The following is a 25,550-nucleotide window of genomic DNA, read 5'->3' on the forward strand; positions in this document are numbered from 1 at the left end:
TGCAAGTGGATTGGAAGGCCTGAAGGCAGGTATGTTCTGTCATTTTAAATATCATAAATCAAGCCCTCCTCTTCCAGGTTTCCAACTTCTGAGCTTCTTCTGAAAACTGAATTTGGAAAAACTGGATCCACAACGAGAGATACATTGTTTTACACATACATGTATAAAATAGTTTTTATTAAGTTTTATTTACACCTTTCTAATGCACAAATATGTAAATGTAGCACACTGTACACAATCTCACTGGATCTGGAAAAAAAGTCTTCATTTGTGCTCTAAAAGCAAAAGACTATTTGTATTTGTCGTCTACTAGATTAAGTATAGGTTCTAAAACTGCCACTAGTAAAATGCTCATATATATTCCCTCATGGGGACATATGTGATAGATACAAAGCAGACAATATCCCTTAGTACTGCTGTAAAAAAAGCCATACAGAACTGCATAAAAGCCTTCTAGGTCACTCTGGAACAGCTTCCACCTAAAGCAAATATAAGAGACCACTGGAGTAGGATTTTGTCATTGCTGAAATATTCTAACGGCACATTTTCACTACAGATTTTTTTTCCCTATTTATTTCCTCTCCTTGTCACTTTTACATTCATATTCACTGGTGTTTTTCTTCCACAATATATAAATGACCAGATACTTCTGTTGTGATCAATAGCAAAGCTACAGCAAAGGCCATCTTTACTAGCATTTGGTACTCACTTTATCTTATCTTTATCTGCTGCCATTTTCAGCAGGCTGTTTTCTATTTCTTTCCTCTGGCTTTCTTCTGCTCTCTTTTATCAACCTCTTCTAGTGACCTGAAAAGAAAATCTAAAATTGAGAGCCACTGAAGTATATGCTGAATGCCCCCATTAGCTAAGCTGTAGGGGACACTCAGCACAGGAAAAAAAAAAAAAAAAAAAAAAAAAAAAGAAAGAAAAAAGAAAAGAAAAAAAAAAAATCAACTAACCTTTCAAAAAAATCTTTATATAAATGTTCAACAAATGTTCCTGCTGGTTCCACGTCCACTGGAGACACCCAAGAAAGAATAATTCTGGGACATCAGAAATAACCATAAAGGAGAATAGCTCAGAATTCGTCCAAGAGACTTGAGAAAGTCGGAGCTCTTTGGTCTTAGGAACATTTGTGTTTTTTTTCCCCCCAACTTTCTTTCTTTTATTAATAAATAAAGAGAAGTTTAAAGTCACCACAGAGATCTGACATTTTTGAATATCTCTGTGCTTCATTCAACTCACTGAATATCTCTGTCACCGCAGAATGATACATGATTCATTCTGGGAAGCTGGGAGACTTATTGCACACCCAGCAACGACTCTTCAAAAGTTTATTTTTTAAAGTTTAATCTGGTCTTATTTCTGGACTCAATACACTTCTTTCCCTGTCCTCCCATGCTCTCACTCATAACTTGTCTAGATGCAGACAGGATGGAATGAGGGAAAGAAAAATGGATAGTAAACTTATTGTAGGTCAACCAAAAGGCATTCACTCTGTCTTTCCTACTCTTCCTTTCTCCATTTCCTTTTGTGTTTTCTCAAAGGACATTACACAGTTGGCTTCTCAATCAGGACAAACCAATGTCAAATACATTAATTTGCCCATGAAGCAGTCTTTAAATGTTGACAAAAGAAAGCTTAAATAATGAAGAAAGATGAGTTCAACTTATTGATTCTGAACACAAGTTCCTTTAAACGGTACATTTCAGCTTTCCGGACTGAACAATACTTCACAACTGATGTTTAGATATTATTCCCAACAGCATATCATTTTCAAGAAATGGTAATTAAAGATAAAGTAAAGTATCAATGGGTAAATACAGGATTTGGAATATATCTAAGCACTAAACAAGCACTAAGAAGCTTCCATAGGGCCTGGTATATAATTTTTACTCACACCTAATGCAGCTTTTCCAGAAGTGCAGCAATGTTTATGGCAAAGATTACATCACTTTCTACCTCCTTTTATTTCAGGACTTTGGAAATTATGATATACATATATATTTATTTACTGGAGTTAATTTGTCAGTTTTTGGTAATATGCTGCATGATATGCTTCAGAGTTGAAACATAAATGCAGATCTGTATTTCAGCTGCATCAGGCAATGAAGTGTTTGTAACAATGAAGTCCACATAGAAAATTAACAAGAACGTTCAACAATATTAATATTTAACATTAGTCTTCTATTCATTATGCCTCTGAAATACCACAGAGACTTTAGTTTTCTGTAGTGTAATTATTACAAGCTATGAGCAAGTGCATTATGAGGTTTCTTCAAAACAATGACAGTGAAATAGAAATACGCATAACCAAATAGTAGAGTAAGTGCTTTTCAGATTCAGGAGAAACCTAAAGAATTCTACTAATGTCAATGGGAGCTTTGCCTGAGAGAGATAGTCCTACATACTTTAAAGGCATTTGCTTTAAATAACTACAAATGCTTCAGAGTACTGTTCAACCTCACACTCAGCAAAATGAAAGGAGATACATTTATAAAATGAGGAGGGTTGACAAAAATAAAACAAAATCAAACAGCTGGCTAAAAGCAACATCCACTGTTTTAAATAGTGGGAAATGCTGGTCTCTGCTCCCTCCAAACTGATGACAGAACTGTGCCTGAGAGGGTCAGATACTGGTGAAAACAGCCGTCTACTATGCAGGCACTGGAACAGGCTTCTTAGTGAGCTTGTTGATGCCCAAAGCCTATCAGTGTTCAAAGAGCATTGGGATAATGCTTTCAATAACATGCTTTAACCTTTGGTTAGCCCTGAAGTGGTCAGTTGGACTCAATATTTGAAGGTCCCTTTCACCTGAAAAGATCTATTTTATTCCCATTCTCAGAATCACAGCTACTCTTAAGTTTCAATTGTTTTCTTTTGGGACTCAGCCAGGAATGCCCAACACAAACATATCCAGACTAAAATGGCAGACTGTGTGTGGAAACATCCTAATGCCTAATAAATCCAAACATAACTTCACAATAATGAAACAAGCCTGTTTGTCAACTGTGCAGAAATGCGGCTCCCCAGAAAATGAATGGAAATGTCGCTTTGCCAAAAGATTATCTAAAAGAAAAATCTAAGTGGAATAATTCTTGGAATAATTTTCATGCAGCAGTAACTTTTCAACTAAATTGGACAGGGATGGAAGAATATTCCAGGCCCTAACTTAAATCTCCTGGGTGGCCTTGGGCAGATTTTCTGGGAGTATCTACACAGTATATTGCTGGCAGATGTGAGCTCTTTCTGCCCAAGTTCCAAGTTGAGTTGAAGCTGAACAAATGTGGTCAGCACAGCACTGAATCCAACCCACCAAGTCCTACTGTGAGGTGAGGCATATGAGCTTCTGTTCCAACCTGCTAATTCAGATTTGGCACCATGATAAACACATTTGTGTAGCTCTGGTGGGCTGAGATTCCATCTGCCAACAATAGATTTTGTCAACATGCCCTCTGCTCCTCAGCTCCAGCACTGAACTGGAGATAGTAATTAATGCCTGAATCTGAAAATGATATTGTGAAGGTAAGGTCATTTATTCTTACAGTCTTCTAAAAGTAAAATCATATAGCTGCAGAGTAATTACTTAAGGTAGCAAACCTTCTTTGCCATGGACACTGCAGAACTGAGATAAATAAAGCTGTATATGTACTTCATGCTCAATTTAGTGAGCTCTTAAGTTGGAAAATATGAAGATACTCTTCATGTCCAGTGTTTTCATATTACTGTAACTGTATGGCACAGAGAAAGAGAGGATGAGGAGTAAACCACAGAAACTCCATAACTTAAGATTGTTCCTTTTACATTTGTGTTTTACTAAGGTGCACTTTTTATGCTTCTAATTTTCAGTGCACAGAAACCTCGGCAACCACATTTGAGAAAATAAACATCAACCCCCCCCCCACATCAAGACAGATTTTGAGTGGTTACATAAAATACCTCCCAAAATATTTTGTGAAGAAACATCTTGTGATATTGAGAAATACACCATGCCATGACTCAAAAGGTCATGCATCCATGACAATAGACCAAACAAAAATGACCAAAAGTCTTTCAGAAAAAAAAAAATAATAATAATCCTGTGCTGTGTTGAACATATAAATTTTGATGACAGCAGGAAAAGACACACATCTGCACAGCACCAGAGCAACACAGCTCTTCACATCACCCAGTAAGGGCCCCAGACACATGCTCAAACCAGAGCACAGATACCCACTGCTCTCCACTTCTCTATGTATGCAGTAATCTGTGCATTTACCCAAGCCTGTTACAAGCATGGTCTTTACAGCCTCTGCTAATGTATAAACCTGAGAAGCTTTACTTTATGCTACACAGATGTTATTAATTGCCTTTGGAACAGGAAGTCAAATTATGTATTATCTGAATATGAAACACAGTTGGAAGGGAAATGGAGTGGTTGAGCTGCACTTTTTCCCTACAGATTTCTTTGTGCTCTAAGTTTCCAATATTAAAGCTACCTCGTTCCAGCACAGAAATATCTGAATTAATAAAAAATAATAATTGCAGGAAATTTTACTTACAGGGAAGAAAATAATTCCAAAGTTTCCAAGCGATTTAAAAGCATAATTTATTCTAAAAGTCTTAATTTAATATACCATTATATCATACTGATTTTGGAAAAAAGCTTGTGAACCTGGGTGTTTGGAGATCTTCCCCATAACAAACTTAAAACTCTGAGTTAAATGAAATAAAGCAATAAATGCAATGAAACTTTAGCACAGCTGTCCAGTGCCTTGCAGAAAATGTTACTTCATTTCCAAAATCAGAGCCAGCATTTGGTTTGTGCAGTAGAGAGCAGAATCTATCCAGGTAGAGAAGAGATTGTTATCTGAGCTCTTGTATATAGTAAACTGCCTACAGGTACTTCAAGGACAAGCCAAACTCAGCAGCAATCATGAGGACCACCATATTGTCCCATACCTGCATCAGCCTGTCTGCCATCTCCAGGAACAGAACTGTCCACTCTCCCATTGCACCTTTGCTCCCATTGCACCTTTGGAGCATACAGGACCCCAGGCTCGCTATGCCCAGCCCTGAGCAGAACAGAGAAACTCATGAAATAGGAAGACAAGTTTAGCTGTCTTGGAAAAAAACAAAAAAAATAGGGAGTCTTTAAGAGTGAAGCCAGCAAGCTTTGAAGAGCCAGCAGGCTCCCATGTTAGCCATATGCCTTCATATGTCTGTTCTGTGGGAGTGTTACAGCTCCTGCTGTTCTATTCTTCACTTTTTAAAGAAAATGTTACAAGGCCACAAGGACTCACAAACATTTGTTGACATTTCTTCTGGGTCAGCCTTAGGAGGCCTGCAAGAATTTAAACATATGGCAGTATTTAGTTGCATGAGGGAATGAGTTGTTTCAGAGAAAAGCAATCTTTAGTTGCAAAACAGTTTAAGCCACCATAAAGTTGAGTTGCTTTTCTTTTTGGCCAAAATCCAACCTTTTCTCATTATATTTTTCACATTAAATTTTTAAAGCAACAGCAGCTTTTCAGTTAAGTTGGTATAGCAAAATGTTTCACAATATTTTCCATTGTCCTCCACACAAGTAATATCTTGATAAGGGATTCCAGATCAAGCAGATGTGATGTTTGGTTACACTTGGAGAACTGGATAAATAAGATGGGACAAGCTGACATCTGAGATGAAGGTTATTACCCTTGCTTGTCAAGGGACACAGCCATGACCACATGGAACCAGAATATTATTTGAATTGGGTTCTTAACATGGTTCAGAAGCAGCACGTATACATTTGCAAAGCAGGAAAATGGACTTACAAGGCTTTATCTTGTTATTCAGATGACATTGTCCTAAGTCAGCTGCTGCTAAGTGTACTTGGCAGAACTCAGCCAGCTCACCTGCTGGCGTTCTTTATAAACTGCTGTTAAAAAAAGAAAAATACCTTGCACACAGGGATGCTGTCTGTAGCCATGAGTAAAAGGCAGCACAGTGTTAGGCCTGCCCAACAGCAGAGTAGGAACACACTTGGCACAGCCCCAGTGATAGTGTTTTGCCACAGCAACCCGCCTCACAATAAAGGTAAGAGCCCTATGCAGACTGGTCTTCCTTCAGTGCTTTTTTTCCTTCAACACTGCAGCACACTGAAGAAGCTCTTGCCATTCTTTTCATTTGCATGATACTAAATAGGCTGCAGTCATGCTTATTAGTTGTACAGCACAGTGTTTAAAATGAGTAATATAAGTAGTTGAAATGAAAAGTCTTGCATGGAAAACAAGGATGCAAGAGGCATTCTGTTTTCCCAAGCATATAGCGGGCACATTTTTAACACATAGACTTGACTAAGGAGTTAGGTTTATCCAGAAATGTTCCATTAACTGACTGGTAATTTACCACATTTTCTGAAATGCTGTTCTTTGTAATCTTAAAGAAACTGAGCACATAGCATCATGGAAAAGTTTACAAAATCTATTGCATAATTTTGGTAAAATTAAATTGGTATTTCCTGAAAGGCACCCACCTATATTAAACCTTCACCCCAAATTACCTGTTCTTCTAAACTGTCACAAAATAAGTGTGTGAGGTATTCTGATATTACAGGAAGGAAATGAATTTTAGAATACATTTTAAAGCCTTGATATCAAGCAAGAAAAAGATTGCAATGAGTAACAACCAGTAACTTCAGAGGAAACAGTAAACAAATACTGACTGTAAGTCATCACACAACAAATCTGAAGACTTCAGAATAGGATAAGCAGGTCTTGCTGACACATGCTCAAGAGTGGAATTTGGCTATGAAGGAAGGACCTGAAGGAAAATAGCATCCTCACAGGAAATGAGCTGCAAAAATTTTATTCCAATGTCCATTCAATACAGTAAACTACAAATTCTAGTTGAAAACAAACAGTCTAACACAATAGACACCAAACTGGAAGCTGAATTCGAAGCTTAAGAACGTGTAAGCCAGAGCGATCAGAAGCCTACATCAGCAGCACAAGGAAAACAAAACAGTGAATAAAAGGGACTCTGTAACTCACTACTAAAGTGTCAGAAAGAAAATGGCTTCAGAAAGCTGATGTTAAGAGGTTAAAAATAAGTTTTATGTATTCAAACAGTGGCAGGGAGACTTTACTGGAAACTTTTCACTGCTTTCAATGTCGGGGCTGAAAAGCAATTTAAATTAGGAACTGCGGTGAAATTTCTGCACAGGCACTTGGCATTAAAGTCCTCTTCCTGCCAACATTATGACAGAAGGCAAGACACACAAGTCCATTTTTAACTTTGTGTAAGACAAACAATTAATTCATATTCGAAGTACCACAGCCTGAGATAAAAAGGCATGTAGGATTCTTAAGTCTACATAGCAATGTCAGTTTTAAATAGAAAAAATAAATAAATAAAAGTCAGTTCTGCTTCTGTATAGAATATAAACAAAAATAGCAGTATTCAGTATGAAACACACACCCTGAGGAATCCTTTAGGAGTGACAAATTCTTGTAAGATCCCAGTTGTATACTTAAGGTTTTCTCACGCATTTAGGTTCAGAGCAGCATGTAACACAGCGCCTAGGTGGGCAGACTGCTGCAGGAAGCCAAAGAAACTGTTTTGCACCTGCACAGCTCTGTGCCTTGTGCTGCACTTCAGAACTGGCACTATTTATCACGGGTTTCACTACTGCAAGCCTTTCTTGTGACTCTTGGATACAAGTTCTATCAGCTGCAGTGAGAAAAACCTATTTCCAACACTCTGAAATCAGAAAACAGTTTGTGTCTGTATTTAGCTACTTACCACAATTTACTCATTTCTCTTTTACGTGATAAAAAAAAAAAATGAAGATAGTCTGATAACATCCATGAGCAATTACAAAAGCTATGCAAATATTGCTAGCATATCTATAAACATTCATCTCATATTAAGTCTTTTTGATCAGATTCACACACTTTCAGATTCTGTTCCGGCAAATATTTCCCTGAATTTAGGTTATCAAGCATGTTTGCTGAAACAGCTTATTTTAAACAACTATTCACAGCAGACTCATTCAAAGAACTGCACTTACCCATTTACAGAACTGAAGTTTATCACCCTGCTTGTACACCCCATCTATGCAGCTCAAAATGCATCAGATGGGTCACAGGAATTATCAGAATGAAGTATAATCCTGCTAACAACACACATTACTGATTCTGTATAAACAGGATACTGAGAGGAGGAAAGCTGGTGACCCCACAAGGTATCCCCCACCCTCATGATGTCTCATTAAGAGATAGAATTCTAAAATAAGCAGCTGAAAATTAAGTTGATTTAGTTTAAAATTGTTCTTTTTAGGTCTGATGCACCTCCAAGCTGAAGTCAATGGCAGCCAGTAAAATAAACAGTTGACAGCTACTGGTTTATGCCTTATCATATTATCCATTCTTATAACAGAATCAATATTTACTAGCAATTTGTTTATTTCAATTTTAGAAGTACTGTAACTGTTTATGAAGACCACCAAAAATAAGGTCTTCTGCACAAGTGTGAAGGCAAAACAAACTTGAAAATCAATTTAAACTTATAACACATCAAAACATTTTCAATTCTTACACTTATTCTTTGGTCAATACTCCTCTGCCTGCCCAGCACAACAGTGTGCTTCAGCTACTTGTAGCTAACTCTCATCTAGCAAAGCTACCTCTTCAGCAGGGTTTGCTCCTGTTACTTCATTTTCTTAATATACACCTTTCAGATGAACATGCTCCCATACTCCATCACTCTCATCAAGTCCACGAACCATCCAAAACCTCATGAAGTATACTACATCTCTCTATATTTTTCACTGATATGAAGTGTTATGAAATACAAAAAGGCCTAGCTAATACTTGCAAACTATCAGATTGTTGTAAAGCTTCTCTAGTTGTTAACATTCATTACAACTGTTCAAAATAAACAACTCAGAGACTCTTGGTGGCACAGTGTGGGCTTCAGTGTCAGCCCTTCATACCATGACTGATACATGTTGCGAGTCAGACAGCGTGGAGATATATAGTTGCTTAGAAGTGTCATACAGAGAAAAGCAAAGCTCAAGTCCATACGAGATCGTTACATTCATCTGTTCAATTTTAATTTAACTAGAAATTATGAGGAAAGGACAATAAACTACCATGATTTGATGACATATTAGGAGCATACATTTAGATACCCTATTTACCCTACCATATATTTATACCCTACCATTTAGATACCCTGGAGGAAAAACAGGGTAGACATAATAAAGACATGGTTTAATGGGCAATACTGGAGGAAGGTGGACAGTTAGGCTAGAAGATCTCAGAAGTCTTTTGATGAATGATTTTATATACTAAGTGTTAAAACCACAGTTAGAATTCACTATTACCTATGTTCAGATGAATGCCCAATACTTCTGGATGTTATCAAACCCAAAACAAACTGCAACCCAATTTTCAGTGGCAATTAGCTACAATCAGCTAATCCTGTATGATCATTTAGTAGAACCCCAAATACAAATAAAGTGCATACAATTCAAGAGTAAATTCTTCTTGGTCTTGTGAGGAAAAAAAATATTCAACTCAGTAAATAGGTATTAACACTTTCTACTACCTTGCATAAAGTGCTAGCATCTGTCCAGTTATTCTGTCAGTTCAGATTGCCCTCAGGCAATTTTTGGCTGGTGATAAAACACCTTCTAAACTTTGTGATTAACAAGAGCTAAGGATTAACCAGACTCAGATAAAAGCAGAAAAGGATAAGATTGACTAAGTCTGTGAGAGCAGTACATTTTCTAGATAGCCCAAATGCTATTACTACCACATCCTCAGTTCGGTTGCTGTCCCAGTGTCACTCTTTTACTCCCTAGATGAGCTACTTTTATTAACTTAAAATTTGCTTATTCTTTAAATTTATCTTTTTTAAAACCTTTATATCTTTCTAGCATCTGAATTGCTCACTCTCTTCCTGCTGTGGCTTAATTCACCCCTTATCCTTAAATCCCCAAAACATGTTTTTCTTCATTTATAGGATTTTCCTGTGCATAAAATTGTGGCCAAATAAACATATGTTTGTGTGTGTATTAATGTGTATATTATATATATAAAGCGTTCTACTAAAAACAGGGCAATAACAAAAATATGGAACACATAATTCAGGCAGAACTCTCTCACACTTATGCAAAGAAACCAAATCTATACTCCTATACATTAAATCTGCTTTTCAAGGAACAACTAACAACTAACAAAAGAGAATGTATCATGTATCATGCTAAAGGATAAATTGTTTTGTTTGTTGAGCTCATTCCACAGCCTAAAGACAAAGGAAAAATTCAGCATCAGTTGATTCTCACCCTCTGTATTTCATTCCAACTTGTACAGTGAGAAATCCCTGTAATATAAATCCACAGATGCAATGCATATAAACAAATAATGGCAAGGAGGAAATAAACCTACAATGGTTTCCACAGAAAGGAAAGCTCCTGATATTAGTATCTTGTGCCATTTTCATCTACTTCTCTATTTCAGCATCTGCCTCAGCATCTCACTGCTGCTTAGCAGCTCTAGCACATCTTAAGACAACTGTTACGTAGGATGGCTCTGACCTAAAGAAACACCAGGCAACTGATCTGGAAAGAACAAAAACTTGGCACTGACAGTTTCTTAGTTATTAGAAAAAATGCTTTTTGCAGAGCAGACAAATGCTAGAATGCTGTATGTACTGTGGTTACATCAGCTTTCTTGGTAGGCCAGAAGTAACAAATCCGTACCAATTTGGCTATGTTCAGTCATATTCAGGCTTTTACATCCACAGATCTGGTGTCCCCAACTCAGGCCTTTTACGTAACATGTGAAGAAACTTCAGACATTTTAAATTACTGAGACAACAAATTATTCCTGGTTTGACAGCAGGACCTTTACTCAGAAAGGTTCTTGTTTTCTAAAAGGACAGTATTTTAAGAATTGAGCTCAGATATCTGAGAACATGTAAAAAGATGAATGACCTGGATAAAGGCCATAAAACAACACATTAAAACAACTGCAAATGTAGAACTCGCATAGTTTACTAAGATTCCTCCAGATGAGAAAATGTGACATTAACTCTTGTACTCTTTCCCCCCTCCCCCCCACAGGATCTAAAAATCTCTTTCCAGTGATACCATTTTCAGTCACTGATATACGCATCTTTGTAAAAACATGACATACAAAATACTTTTTAAAATAGCAGATATCCGAATTAATTATGCCGCAATCTCTCCAGCACCCTTAAAATGTGTGCTGAGTCTACATCAGCCAGAAGCGGACACTTTCAGCCCCTCCTCACTCACAGAGGTAAGAGAAAACCTGACAATAACTATTTCAGCTGGCAAAGAGGAGTCATTTCTGATATATGAGTTTTATTCATGAGCTGATAAAAGCACTGCTTTGCCAACACATGCTGTGCTTGAACTAAAGATTGTTATTGATATAGATGTCCCAGTATAACTATATTAGCAAACACTTTCTGCTGCAGAACAAGCCCCAAACCATAGCTTCTTCAGTAGTTGTTTTTTTTTTATTTTTCACTTCTTTAAATTTCTGAACCACAAAATGATTTTATCTTGGAACAAAAGACTGTATTAGATAGTTAAAGGAGAGAATGTCATGTATTTTAAGGCAATTAGTTTTCTGCTGTTGTCCTGTAATTAAGACTAGTTACAAAAACTAATAAGAAAATTTCAGAACTCTGTGCTGTAAAGGCCATTTTTATACTCTGCTGCTCCATCAGTCAAACCTGGAAGACTTTTCCTGTACTCAGCATGCTAAACTGAGACTGCTCCTACCAACCTTAAATTACATTAAACAGAAGACTCTCCAATGACACCACCTACATTTCCATGCTCTCATGAGTAACACCACGCAAGCTCTGATAATACATTTTGCAGCAGTGACCACATAAAGCCTGCATTGTGATTCTCTTTATACAACACATCTGATGCATCAAACCATTATTTCCACTGGTTATAACTAAAACTATAACACATTTAAAATATATGTCGGTGCATATATACATATATTTGTATGTAGCCACAAACCCCATTAAAAACCAGAATTTAGGCCCTTCTCAAAAATATCAAGAGGATAATGTGCACCTACAAACATATCCATATATTCTCTCCTAAACAGAAATAAGAGGTAGGAAAACCCAAACGTGGAAACTAATTTCAATGGAATTTTACTGACACGATATGGGAGCAGCAATTCCTCTTAAGTTCGATCTTCCATCTTATCAAAGGGAACATTTGCCTTTGAAAACTTACATGAGTCATTTGCTAAGAATACTAAGGGATGGAATTAATTTTCCTCTGAATTAAAAATTCTAGTTTTCTTCTTCCAGAAAAGAAGTATTTAAAAATCACAGCAAGTGTGTTGCTTTATGATTTTGCCCATTTTAGAATCTGAGAAGCAATTACTTCCAAGCAGTAAATGCCCTTTCTTTTCTGCACAAAGAAATGCCACTACTAGGTCAGCAAGTGAAACAGATGCTTTGTAACACTATTCTAAAAGAAGCCAGAGATGATAATAACAGTCCAAGGATAATATATTGAAATTATATACAATAATATTTACAGAAAATATTTTGATGAAATTAGATTGTATTATTTTTTCTTCTGAAAACAGTTCTTTGGGAAACCATTATAGCCACAATTGTCTGAATTTTGTTTCATTCAGTGGGACTCTTGTCATGTTCTTGAGGACAAGTTTACTACAGAAATATTTACATCTCCTCCACTTTCAATAATCAGAAAAGAATCCGTTTGCTTTTTTTTGTTTGTTTGTTTTGTTTTTTTTTTTTAATATATTGGAAAACAGGAAGTGATGTAACAAATCTTACAGAGTTTTCTGTAGGGGGGGGGGGGAAGAGCTCCTCTTCAATGAGCTCAAGGATGTCAAATGAATCTGAAAAACATAACTGTGACAATTTAAATTCCATTCACTATTTCCTTTATTTCCTTATTATCAGAATCTCTTAAGGTGATCTTTGGTATTTCCCTATTGGAAGACATCTACTCCAGCAGTTTTTCTTCCTAACTGACTCTAGAGGAAACAGCTCACACCAGGATGCTGTTGGGGATACGTTATTTAATGCCTGCAGTTCAGAAGAACCAGACTGATTTAGGGTTCAGTCCAGGTTTAGGTAATTAAAGCTTGTACAGCTGAATGAGTTGGAAGGGCTTTAGTAGCTTTATCTTGATCATTCAACAGAAGAAACTCTTCTGACAACCACTTAGGCTCAGTGCCATGTAAATAGTCTGGCATAAGTAATTCAATCCTCTTCACTCAGCTTCCTTGCATTAATCTGTGGCTTCTTCAAAAGACTCCTAATACTGTTTGCTTCTAAGGATAAGATGCATATTATCTAACTGGTTTAGTGCTCTGCAGATCATATAATACTCCCCAAATTTTGAAGTATATAATTGGAGTTGGAGTTAAAATAATAATAATAAAAATACAAGGGGTTGTTCCCTTCAGTAAACATCCCTTAAGTTTGAACTGAGCTTTAGAAATGCACATTCCAAATACTTAGATCTGATCCATTAAAATTCAACAGTAAAGATCCCATTGAGTTCAGAGAGTTCAATACTGTGGAAGGGGAATCCACGGTATGAGTATATTCAAAAATGGGCAATAGAGAAAATCTAAAAAGAAAGGTCCAGGCACTGGAAAGATGAAAGGCAAAGCAATATGGAGGTGAAAAGTCAAGAGTAAGAATCCATTTTCTGCCTTCTTTAATGTAAGAGGAATAAAAAAGAAATTTTATTTGATATAGTGCAGATGGAACAAAGAAGATCCACGTACTCCACCCTTTATTTCAGTTCTCATGACGGAGCCCATAAACACTGCTCACTACAGAATAAAACCTAACATGAAACATAACTTTTACTCCATAATCTTTCCTGTTACCTATATTTAAACATACTGACATATCCTGAAAATTATTGAACCCTTCCTGATAAATACATACTAGGATTCCTTTGTTACTCAGCTTCAAGCAAGAAAACAAAAGTACCTTATAATCCTATATCACAATGTTATACTCTGCCAGATTTCACTGGTAGCACTTCAGAAAAATCGAGACACTGATGTCAGTAATACATCAGTTTCAGTCAGTAATGTTTGTTAGTCACATTCGGAGTCAAGGTTCCCTTTCCCCAAGAACACTCGGAAATCATAGCTTTCCCAATAAATCTTTGGATATTTCTCGAAGGAGCAATGATGCATGTCCTGTATTCAGTGACATAAAGCAAAGCTGAGAGATAATTATCCTGTGAGCACAGAGTCAGTGCAGTGTAAAAAAGGTGCCAAAAATCCCAGCACTGTCATTAACTGCTGCTGGCTGCTTGTCATCTGAGAGCAGAGGACAGCCCATCATCCTGCACTGGTAGAAGGGGAGATGAGAACATACCTGTACACAGTAGGATATTTATAAAATCTAATCATGCTGGAAGAAAATACAGAAATTGCCTCACAAAGACTTGTAACACTTATTTCAGTTACATGACATTTCATTTTTCCTCTGGAGCCAGCAATGTCATATTGCTGATCTTTTCCTGATTTAAAACTAACTTCCCAAAAACCTGTTAAACACTGAATTTTGTATAGCACCTGAACTGAAACAGCATCAAAAAAGGAAAGAGCCAGTAAATTAGTAGAACATATTGTCTATGTGCAGATGAGCCACTTCCTTTGAAAGCTGCTGACATCAGTACTGCTAGCTTTCTTAAAAAAGCAACTCTTGGAAATGAAAGAAATTCCTCAATGCAAAGTGGGTTTGGCTACTAACAAACAAAGAGGAGGAGCACATAACCAGCCCTGGTCACTGCTTCCAGCCACCTCAGGCTGCCAAGGCAGAGCTACTTCAAAAATGTGCATACACTCAAAGCACAATCACTCATAACACACCTGGTAAGTTTCAATGCACAGACAGAAAACAAGATGTGCATCAAGAGATAAAAGCTTTCAAGCTTGATGTGGCACAAGACAGGAACCTGAGAAATCAACCTGTGCTTCTAATGTACATACTGTAAGAACATGTTTGTTACATAAAACCTGCAGATGATACTATGAAATCCCATCCCACGTTGCAGAAACAGTACAAACTGAAAACCAAGCCCAGTGAGACTGACCTGATTCAGCCTTACATTCTGTCCAAATCTCAGCATCTCAGAGAAAGATGACTCACTCTCTTGCTCCCCTGCCCTCTCTTGCCAATCTGCCCCTCAGGAGTCTAGAAAAGAAATGCCTTTTTCTGACTATTGGTCTTTCAATTACAGCAATCTTAGGCAGCTCTCTAACTGGAGCGCTTGTAACCTTTCTAAACAAGTTTGAGTTACTGAATCAATAGGAAAACTGCATTTCTGTGTGCAGAAAAATAAAAAGTATTATGTTTATCTGAGGCACCACAGTATTTATCTTAAGTAACCTCAACTGATGAACTTTTATTTTATTTCACTGGCTATCCAAGTTTCCTGCCAAATTCAAAAGAGAACTTGCTAAACATATAAAATATTCTACCTGATTTCTCTTTTATCCCTTGTATAGTGGAAATAATACAAGTGTAGAGCTGTAATTACAGAATAAATAGCCAGAGGGTATCTAAGGAAAGACTCACCAGTGCTGAGGCTTTCAGTTGAGATGGATGCTCACCAACGTTGAGGCTCACCACAAAAACTCCATGAAGGAGCAATCTTCAGAAAGAGATGCTACCTTAGTGGTGGTCAGCCCTTGAATGGGATCTAGGAGGGGTGAGTCAAGCTCCACCCCTTCCAGGAGCACAGCTGAATTACCTTCACCTGTGCTCCCACAGCTGACTCATCACTTGCTTCAGATGATTAATCAGAGGTTCAGGCTGTGATCAACAGTTTCTCCTTACATCTCCCATTTCAAGCTGTAAAATATATTTCTCTTAGTGACAGAAACATCACAAACATTTCATCTGAAGACTGATCTACACAACAACCAAAGCCAGAGAAAAGTTAGAACTTTCCCTCAAATTAAATGAAACAGGATATAAACAGTAGCACCCTCAGCAGCTGGTGCACTGCTGAACTAGCCTAGGTATTACACTTTGACTACTGTATTTTATTTTCATGAATTAAACACATATCACTTACACCTCAGCACAGGTCCTGTTGTCCTAGAAAGCTCATGGCAGCAGGACTAAACCAACTCAGAGGTGTTGTATAGTTGGAATAATACAAGTGTATAGTTGTAATTACAGAGTAAATAGCTAGAGAGTACCTAAGAAAAAGACTCACCAGTGCTGAGACTTTCAGTTGAAATAGATGCTCATCAGCACTGAAGCTCACCTCAAAAACTCCACAAAGGAGTAATCTCCAGTAAGAAAGGCTGCCTTAGTGGTGGTCAGCCCTTAAATGGGATCTAGGTGGAGTCAAGCTCCACCCCTTCTGGAGCACAGCTGAATTATCTTCACCTGTGCTCCTGCAGCTGACTCGTTGCTTGCCTCACATGGTTAATCAAAGGTTCAGGCTGTGATCAACAGTTTCCCTTACAGGTGTTATTACATGAAGTGAAATTTTCCTAGCTGAACTCAGTACTTTTATTCACCTGTATTAGCTGTGAACACAGAGCTTTGTTAACTCCATTAGCCTCCAGGTGCAATTCTGCAAGGGGTACATCCTCATCTGATACGATCATTCCACCCAGCTCTTTATATATTTTCACCTTTTCCCTTTACTTCTTCAGCTTTTGAGAACATCCAGTCTCACTTAGGCAGAAAGGCAGGCTCCCCACAGATGGCTGGGAGGAGCTCAGTTGCTGGACAGGAACAAAGAAGAGCTTTGGTGACATTTCCAACTGGCATTTTTTCAGCTGATGCTTAATCAACAGCAAGATCTGCTGATGCCTGGATACATCAGTGGCTAAAACCAGGTGCAGTTCAAACAAGGTTTTGATTTGTCAGAAGTATTCTGCAAAGCTCAGCTCCCACGCACTGAGTTCAGTAAGGAAGTCATCTAAGAACTGCGGCATGTTCCCTTGCCCCTGCTCTGCAGCCCATGTAAACAAATGGGTTCACCCTATGAATATGAATACTGAGCACGTGTACTGTTTGTCAGTTGCACATCCTCCTCCCTTGGATTTTCTTTCTCTAACTACATCTGTGTCTGCTCCTATGCGTATATAGTACAAAAACAAAAGTCACCACAGATATAACTCAAACACATACACTTAGCTTGGCTTAGCATAGACTAAAATACATTTCAAATAGAACGCTATAACATTCTAAATCTCTGAACATTACATTAGAGAATTGTGTTTAAATAAAATTCTTTGTATGAATGTTTCGGTAAAAAAAACAACAAAACTGTCCATATGCCACATTATGGGCATGAGTGTTGATAACAAAGTATTTTTTGCACTTCTGTTCAGAGATCCTCCTGAGATCAAAGGAGATAAGTCACACAACATGAATTTTGTACATGCTAGAACATGGAATGCATCTGTTTATACCCTTGCATTATAAGATAGCATGGTGAAACTATAAAAAAATGTTGTGTTACATTCTTCATTTCATGCTGCTACAAATGCCAACAGTCCTTTATTTTTTTCTGTTTCCTAAAACACATCAAAAATATCCCATTGATCACTTTTATTTCAATAAAACAAGGGCAACAATCAACAACAGAGGTTTAAACTTTCAGCAAACTAATTTCTGAATCTTTATTTTAGTCCCTACCATAGTTTTGAAATTTTTCAAACAGCAGACTCTAAATAGAAACAGCCAATAATGAACAAAAAGGTCTCTTCCCATTCTGTGTGAGAATGTTTGCCTTCAGTATACAGCAAGAGCACAAACACTAAACATGGGTTTACGTGTTTTCTCTTGCAATCAGAGAACGCAGTCCAGCTTTCAGTGTCTCGCTTTAGCAGTTCAGTATGACATTTTATCTACTTATTTATTTTTATAAGGATACTTCTCTCTAATAAATCTTCCCTGGAACTCAAAGGCTTGTGTAATTGAATTAACAGGCTTATAGAAAATAAGTTATAACCGACATTGCAAAGGTGGGGGTGGGTAAAGAAGGAATATTTCAGCAAGATGCAGCCTATTATGTAAATTTGTCACCACATGCCATACATAATGAATAAACCTTGTGCTCTTAACACTTTGATTATAGACTATACAGACAATGCAAATTAAAATTCCTGCTGCTCTATAAATGCAATGAGAGGAAATTATGTAAATTTTAACACATTAGATTGATTTGGTTGAAATGAAACCTGTTCCACTTGATGTTTTAGGGGAAGAGCCACAATTACAATGATTGAGAAAGTGCAGTGTTAATGAAGTGTGTTATTGCTAATCAATTCCTCCTCCTCTAGTAATGGCACAGGCATGTGCACAGTCACTACATCATTCACAGGCAAGTGTAACCTCTCACACCACCACACAGTTTACGTGGCAGAAATTAAGGCTTCCATAAACTTATGCATATAGTCCTGATTAGTAGAAAAGATTCCACAGTAAAGCTGTGACATTCAAGAAAGGTGTACAAGGACACATGCATATATATGCACACACACACATATATGCAGGTAGAACTTTGGCAGTACCGCCTGGCTGACTACTTCTGTACTGCCTTGTAAGCTCCTATAGATTTGCTGTGATATCAACCAAGTAACTTCACTTTGAGCTAAATAATCACCTCTCTATTGGCTGATGTCTTGGAAAATATGGAATGAGACTATCACATGGTAATGATCTGAGCATACTTAGTTAACTGAAATGAAGAGTGCGGTTTTTCAAGCTTATAAGGAAATTTTCCACTCAAATTCAAAAATCAGAATTATTCTACCTTCACAACAACCTAAGGAGCATGTCACTCCAAGCACCGTGATGCTAGTCTAAGCAAAATACTTTATGGAGCTCTTCATCAGCATGGCAATGACATGCAGAATATACTGCATCACTTATCTTAATAATTTACTGAGCTAACCGAGATAATGAATTAGAATATTTATAATAATTTTGCATTTTGCTTTCCCTTAGATCTACAAAAATTTCCATGGCAATTTGTTATGGACACGTTTCCACCTGTGATAGAATCCGCAGTATCAGGAATTTGTGGCACTTCACAAGGTAAATGTGGCATTTCACAGGTAAATATGAGAAGGTAGGATGTGCCAACCCATTCTATTTTCTTTATATAACTCTCATATCATTCTCAGAAACATTTGTCACCACATGTAGTGACTGCATTTGTTTCCTGTCTCTCCTGACTTGTCTCCCACTACTTTATTTCTGTTCCCTGCTAAGATATAAGGAGCTACTCTGCACAAAGACAACTCACTGCCTTCAATACCAGTTTGACATACAGCAGGTCATGAATATACACATACAATATTAGGAAAGCACAGGCAATGAGAGAGCTATTACAGAGAAATTACACGGCAGATAAAAATACAACTCCCACACCAAGACTGGCATTCCACATAGGAAATTTTAGTGTGTCCTGTTTTGTCCATGAACGTGGGAAAAAGAGAAGTCTGGCCTCAGCTGTGAAAGGATTTCCAGCCAAGTAAAAGAAGAAAGTGCAAAAGTACGGATAAAAGGGAAGGATACAACAGAATCATTCCTAGAAATGAAGTGACATTTGCTTTTGCAAGCTGAGGATCTCTTCTAGCAGCGTGCACATCTCTGCTATGTTTAGCGTTTTAAAAATGCCAAGCACTTTTTGCCTCATTAATCCTGAACTAACATGACTGCTATTGATGGGAGAATCACAGGCAACACTTGAGACTGAGCCCTGCTCCTTCAAACCAGGAATGTCTAACACTATCCAAATTTCTTCTGACTTTGGGCTGGGAATGCTAGAGAACGTAGCTAGGAACTCTCCCCTCAGTGTTAAGAGACCACAGTTTGCATCACACCGCACCAACCGGAATATCAAAGCACAATGTGGTCAAGGAGCCACTTACAGCTCAGTAAACAGAGGGTTGCAAAGAAAAACATGAGAAGTCTCCTAAAATTGAGAGAGATGGAAAAAAAATGTAAACTCAGTGAGCTTTGCGTTTCTAAGATTCAGTGAAGATTTTTAGTTCTATAAAATAAACACAAAGAATCATGGTGATAAATATCTCACCCCACAGAAATAGGCTCACTTTCCAGCTCACAAGGATCCTGGAAAAACAGAATCTCTCCACATTAGCTTTGGCTTGAATTCTTTGATTTCACACTGCTTTGTTTATAGGATAAAAATGTTCTTTGATGTAGGAATATTAGAAGGAGTGAAACAATAAATTTCCCATATTCTAATATCCAGGCATACTAAGCTTGTTTCAAAGACCCCTTGATTCATGAAGGCAAATAATTAAATTACCTGAGCTTTGATCAAGGAGTTGCTGCAGTCCTTTTTTGATGTAGAACGTGGCTGTTTGAAGCTCCAGACAGATAACTCATCCATATGTTGTTTAACCCTTTTGTCACTAGTAGAAGTTTTATGCACTGTTTTGGCATTTCACAGTGAACATCACAATATCATTTGGGACTGCTGCCCAGTAGGAAATATAGTGAATAAAAGGAATCCAATAGGATCCTTATACTAGAGACCTCATGGGGCATTTATTGAGAGGCTGAAATTGCTCCTTTGAACCAATCAAAAATCATTTTTCAGCCAAGTTATCTTGCCTTACTGTTAGGCTTTGGAAGCTGCTCTTTAGATGACATGCCATGGACACATTAAAAAACGGAGAAGCAGGGGGTTTTTGCCTTTGTAATACCAGAGTTTTGCTCTATGCTTTCCAAATATTTCCCCCAAAAGAAACAAGTGAGCACACATTCATCTAGTAAAGTAAAAGAACTCTCTTAAATTAAGAAAACCAAATAAACATATTTAAGTCTTTCATTCTTTCCCCTCCTCAAATGCAGGCACCTGGATGAAGTCACCTTTGCTATAAATAAGCAGAAGTCCTAGCCAAGCTGTCTGCAAAACTGAACAGAAACCTGAAGCAAGTCCAGATGCCGTCCTCTAAGCTGATTTGTAATCTTGACTGTGATTACTGAGCTAGAAAGAATTTTTCTCCATAAATGAGGAATTATGCTCCTTTTCATTCATTCCAGGATCCTTTAGGGACACGGGGAGGATACCGAAAGGGTATAATTAGAAAGCATAATTAAATTTGGGGATCTCTCAGTTCCTTATACAACTTCAGCAACATAGCCATGGATGTTATAGAAATGACATCACCAGACTACTAGGAAAAAGTATTTTTTGCAATAAGACTTTTTCAGGTATCATTCATGGCTGAAAGGTGCCTGTCTTTCAAGGCACAGCAGGGAAAAGAATCCATGACATTCAGACTGACAGCTCAATTTATAAGGATAAAGGCTTAAGGAGGCATAATGAATATGCCTGGCTTACTAAAGGAAACAGACAAATTATTTTGGGGCATGAGAAAATAAACAGAAGTTTGTGCGTTTACATTTAAAACACTTGATATGGCATTAAAAATGTGGTACGTTTTTAATTTTTAGGTAAATAAAGCTCAGGGCCTTTTATAAAACCCGACGGGAAATACATACAATCAATTGGTATGAACAAGAAAGGAAGTGAATCTGTGTACAAATTCACTGTGGGTTTGCTACATATAAAACTAGGAAATAGAAACCCTTCATATCTGACTAAAAATACTCCTCATAATACTATGGAAAATCTGAAATTCAGGAAACAACTAGCATTCATAAACACAAAGTAATAAAGTGCCTAAGGCATTTATGGGTTAAATACAGTCTACTTTTAAGAACATGGAAACAATTAAAACACAACTTTTTCTGCTGTTTACTTTGAATGATTTCATTTCTATTAAAAATGGATTTGATTTCCAGATGGGCTATAAATTTGGGCAACAATATTCGTGCTCTCCAGGAGACAACGTGACTCAACATCACCAGAAAAGTCTTTTGTACACATTATTAGTTCTATTTATGTTACTTCTTTTTCACAATAAAGTTTACAGTATCAGCGGCCTTCTGTAATTGCTTTGCAAAAAATAAATATTAGAAGTCACGTATTTTTTAAGCTTTCCTATTTTGTAGAGTTTTTCAAGAAATAACTTGCTGGTCATTCATTTCTGAAGGGAGATAACACAAATTCTAACTTGGTTCACACACTGTGTTACGGTGACGGTCAGAAACAGGATTTAGTGGCTGTGAGAACAAAGTACAGATCTATACCCAGCTCATCAGAAATCCGACACATGTAGACAATTTGGTTCACGTCTGCTGCAGAGGATGGCCTACAGAGCCTTCTGAAGGCAGCAATTACAGCTAGCATACTTTCTGACCTCCTGCTAAACATAAAAGAATCCAAGGTCATGACAACAAGCAACTGTCAAATCCTGGTAAGTATTTGAGCTGGCACTTTCTCTACAGACTTGATTATTTCAGCCAAACTCATTCCTTGTTCAATTTGATTGGATAATTAAACCAATACTAGTGCAATTTCTTACATATAATACAGTATAGATGGCATTTCTAACCCAAGTATGACTTAAAAACACCTTAGCCATGAAATGCATGCCTCCATGTAAGATCTGTTTAAAAACATGAGTTAATGCAATAATCAAAACCAGTTTAAATTTCCATATTAAGGTCATTGTTCAATAATTCAAGGTCAAATGAATGACTTCATAGCCTCATTTAGTTTCTCTGCTTCACTTCAGAATGACCAGACATAATTTTAACCAGCAAAGTATAAATGATGAATATGCAGTTAAAATGTATCTTGTCACAGAAATAATTATTAAAATTCTGCAAACAATAAAAACAAATCTATGGGCGCATATTAAACAAAGTGAATGGTTCTGTAGCTTTCTCAATGATAAATACATACTGAAAGTCACAGTAAGGTGGTACTGAATGTCAACTCAATGACATTCAAAAGAAAAGAACAGATGCAACTCTACTTGTGATTTTCAGTGAGAGTGCTCTGATTTCTCTTATTAAAAACTAGGCCAGCAGCCACTGATTAATCCGTAAGGCCATACAAACACAGCACATTGCTGTAGCACAGAGTAAATCTTGGTGCTTCCTTTTTCAGCTGTGGAGTTTGGTTGGAAGCCACTGAAGATAACTGAGAGCTAGTTTTTATCACATCTATCTGTTCCCGGTAGTTTGGCATATATCTGCATAAGGATAAAAAACAACTAAGTAATGCAGAAGGTTACCAGATAATAATAACTACAAGAGTGTAGTGGGGGGTTTTATTAAATAGGAGACTAGGAATGGGAGGTCTTCATTTAATTCAGGTAGAAGTAAGAGCCAAAGGAGAAGGTAAGTATTGGGTTAGCCTGACCTAGTCAATCAGAGGATTTCTTCACATTTGGTTTGAGGACAAGTAAATCTGGTTGAGAAAAAGAGCAAAATGGGGAAAGAACAACAACACTAGAAAAGCAGAGTCCACTGTACCCAATAAAAGTGACGTGATGGGAAAGCAGGGCAAAGTGGGAACGATTGAAGGTTAGAAGTTCACTGAGTATTTGATTTCATGCTGCAAAGAGGGAGCGGAAGCTAATAAAGTGAGGCACAAGAAATATCATCTAAACATAAGCAAGATCAATAAACTCAAGGAGATGACACAGGAACCTCAGAAACAAGGAGCACAGCACCATTGCTGAGGAGCAATCTCGATCTCACCAAGGTCACATAGACAGTAACCTTAAGTACTGTACATGTTTTGTTTTAACCTACATCATGCAGAGGCCTCAATTAGCTGTGAAAGTCTTCAAATCACCTTTGCACAGGTCAGTGAACTGTGAACTGTGAACATAACTGAGGAAGGAATCATCTCAAACTGGCTTCACTACAAGGATATAGCCAAAGGTGGCTCCACATGCTGGAGATCTGTAAGGAGCGTTAAATTTAATACATGGAATTTGGCTACATACTTATAGTTTTTGAACACAATTTTTCATACCAGTGTTGTGAAATCCACATTTTTAAGGACAGAAGAACCGTAATGACCATCCTAAATCTGAACTCCAGTCACTTGTCTTGTTACCCAATCAGCCCTTTTGTATGTAAATGATAAATTGTTTGTATCTAAATGCCAGTGTCTGCTATGTTTCATTCCTGCTTTAGAAAAAAGAAATGCTATGTAAATTGCCACCATGCTAAAAAGAATTGAAATGCATACTAATCAGCCATACTCTGAGCTATACCGGCTATAACTGGAACAAATATAAAGGCAACAATCAGCAAGGGACAAAGTTTTCTATTTGAATCAGGGCCCCACACAGAATTATCATTCAATTGCTTCTCAACATGTTGGAACCTCTTATGTCTGGAAAAATTGGGCTTGAAAAGCTGAATGAACAGTAACGTTCGCTAACGTTATTAAAGATCTTCACTGAATTTTCAGTTGCAAGCAGCAAACATGCTGAAAGAGAGTGTCGAGGAATAGATATCTTTAAATATATCTGCTCACTGTTTGCACTGGATAAAAGTTTGAGTAGTTTGTCAGCATCATCAGTGGTCATCTCTACATTTAACACTGACGGCTGCAGCATGATATAGGAGGCTTTGATCACTCTACTGCACATATTCAATCAACCAAGCAGCACTCAGCTGTTTCAATACTGGTCACTTCTCAGAGAAAGCTTACAAACACGTCTGCTCTGACTAGGAAGCATCCTGTAATAAAGATACACCTTCACATCTTGTTTTGATTGGTGAACTAAAATGAACTGAACTGTACTTAGGAACACATAACTACAGTCAATATTCGGTCAGTTCATCCAAAACTAAAGGCTGCCTTTCGGAATCACTGCTCTGAAAAGGGCAGAAACTAATCCTAGTAGTTCAAGTGCATTTTCTAATGCTAATGAGACCAGTTGTTCTTTTTATTTGCTAAATGCAATTTGAAGTCCTATATTTCCTTCAAGATTTATCTCAGATTAAATTATTAACTCCAAAATTTTGGTATAAACTTGCTGAATATCACTGGTTGCAAACAATTTAAAGGCTCCATTTCTTAACCTACGGCTTCAAGTAAAATTTGCTAATAGGATGCAACAGATTAATTAAAATAAACATGAAATGAAAATATATGTGCATAAAGTGCACATACACAAGTTGTATGTATGTATACAAGGATATGAGACTATACAGCTCAAAAGATCTGAGGATGCTTGTATAAAGGCAGGTACACTTATAGGCATCCTGGTATATACTTGTAGTTCTGTTTCCAATATTGCATTATTCAATGCTATCCAACTTTGCACAAACTCTTTGCATGACAGCATCTAAACATACAAAAGAAAGAAACGATTAGTTGATAAAAGATAAAAGTAACACAGTTACAGTTATTCATTCAGCAGCCAAGATCTTTGAGATAATTACTTTAAATCAAGAAGGGACAGGCCATTTAAATTTATGACTCAATGCCGACACATGCATGTATTAATAAAACAGTTAGCATTAATGGAAATGGGGTTTAGTCTCCTGATTCAAATAGAGCTATCATTTCTGGTTTATATTGAACTAATGACTTATCCTTGGCAGAATGATATGTATGCATGTATTTAACTATT

At 37.2% G+C, this 25,550-nt stretch overlaps 1 protein-coding gene across 5 annotated transcripts in view; it reads right to left on the reverse strand.

Moving 5' to 3' along the window:
* CDH11 (cadherin 11) overlaps nt 1–25,550 on the reverse strand; it is a 76,989-nt gene that overhangs the window by 44,917 nt on the left and 6,522 nt on the right. Inside the window, exon 2 of one of the 5 annotated variants that reach the window (XM_072346116.1) lies at nt 710–807. The exons of the other annotated variants lie outside the window; for them this stretch is intronic. The gene's annotated coding sequence lies outside the window, so the exon portion shown is untranslated. The remainder of the gene's footprint in view (nt 1–709; nt 808–25,550) is intronic. 5 annotated transcript variants of the gene reach the window in all.

The sequence above is a fragment of the Excalfactoria chinensis genome, chromosome 11 (genome assembly GCF_039878825.1).
Source record: "Excalfactoria chinensis isolate bCotChi1 chromosome 11, bCotChi1.hap2, whole genome shotgun sequence".
Lineage (NCBI taxonomy): Eukaryota > Metazoa > Chordata > Aves > Galliformes > Phasianidae > Excalfactoria > Excalfactoria chinensis.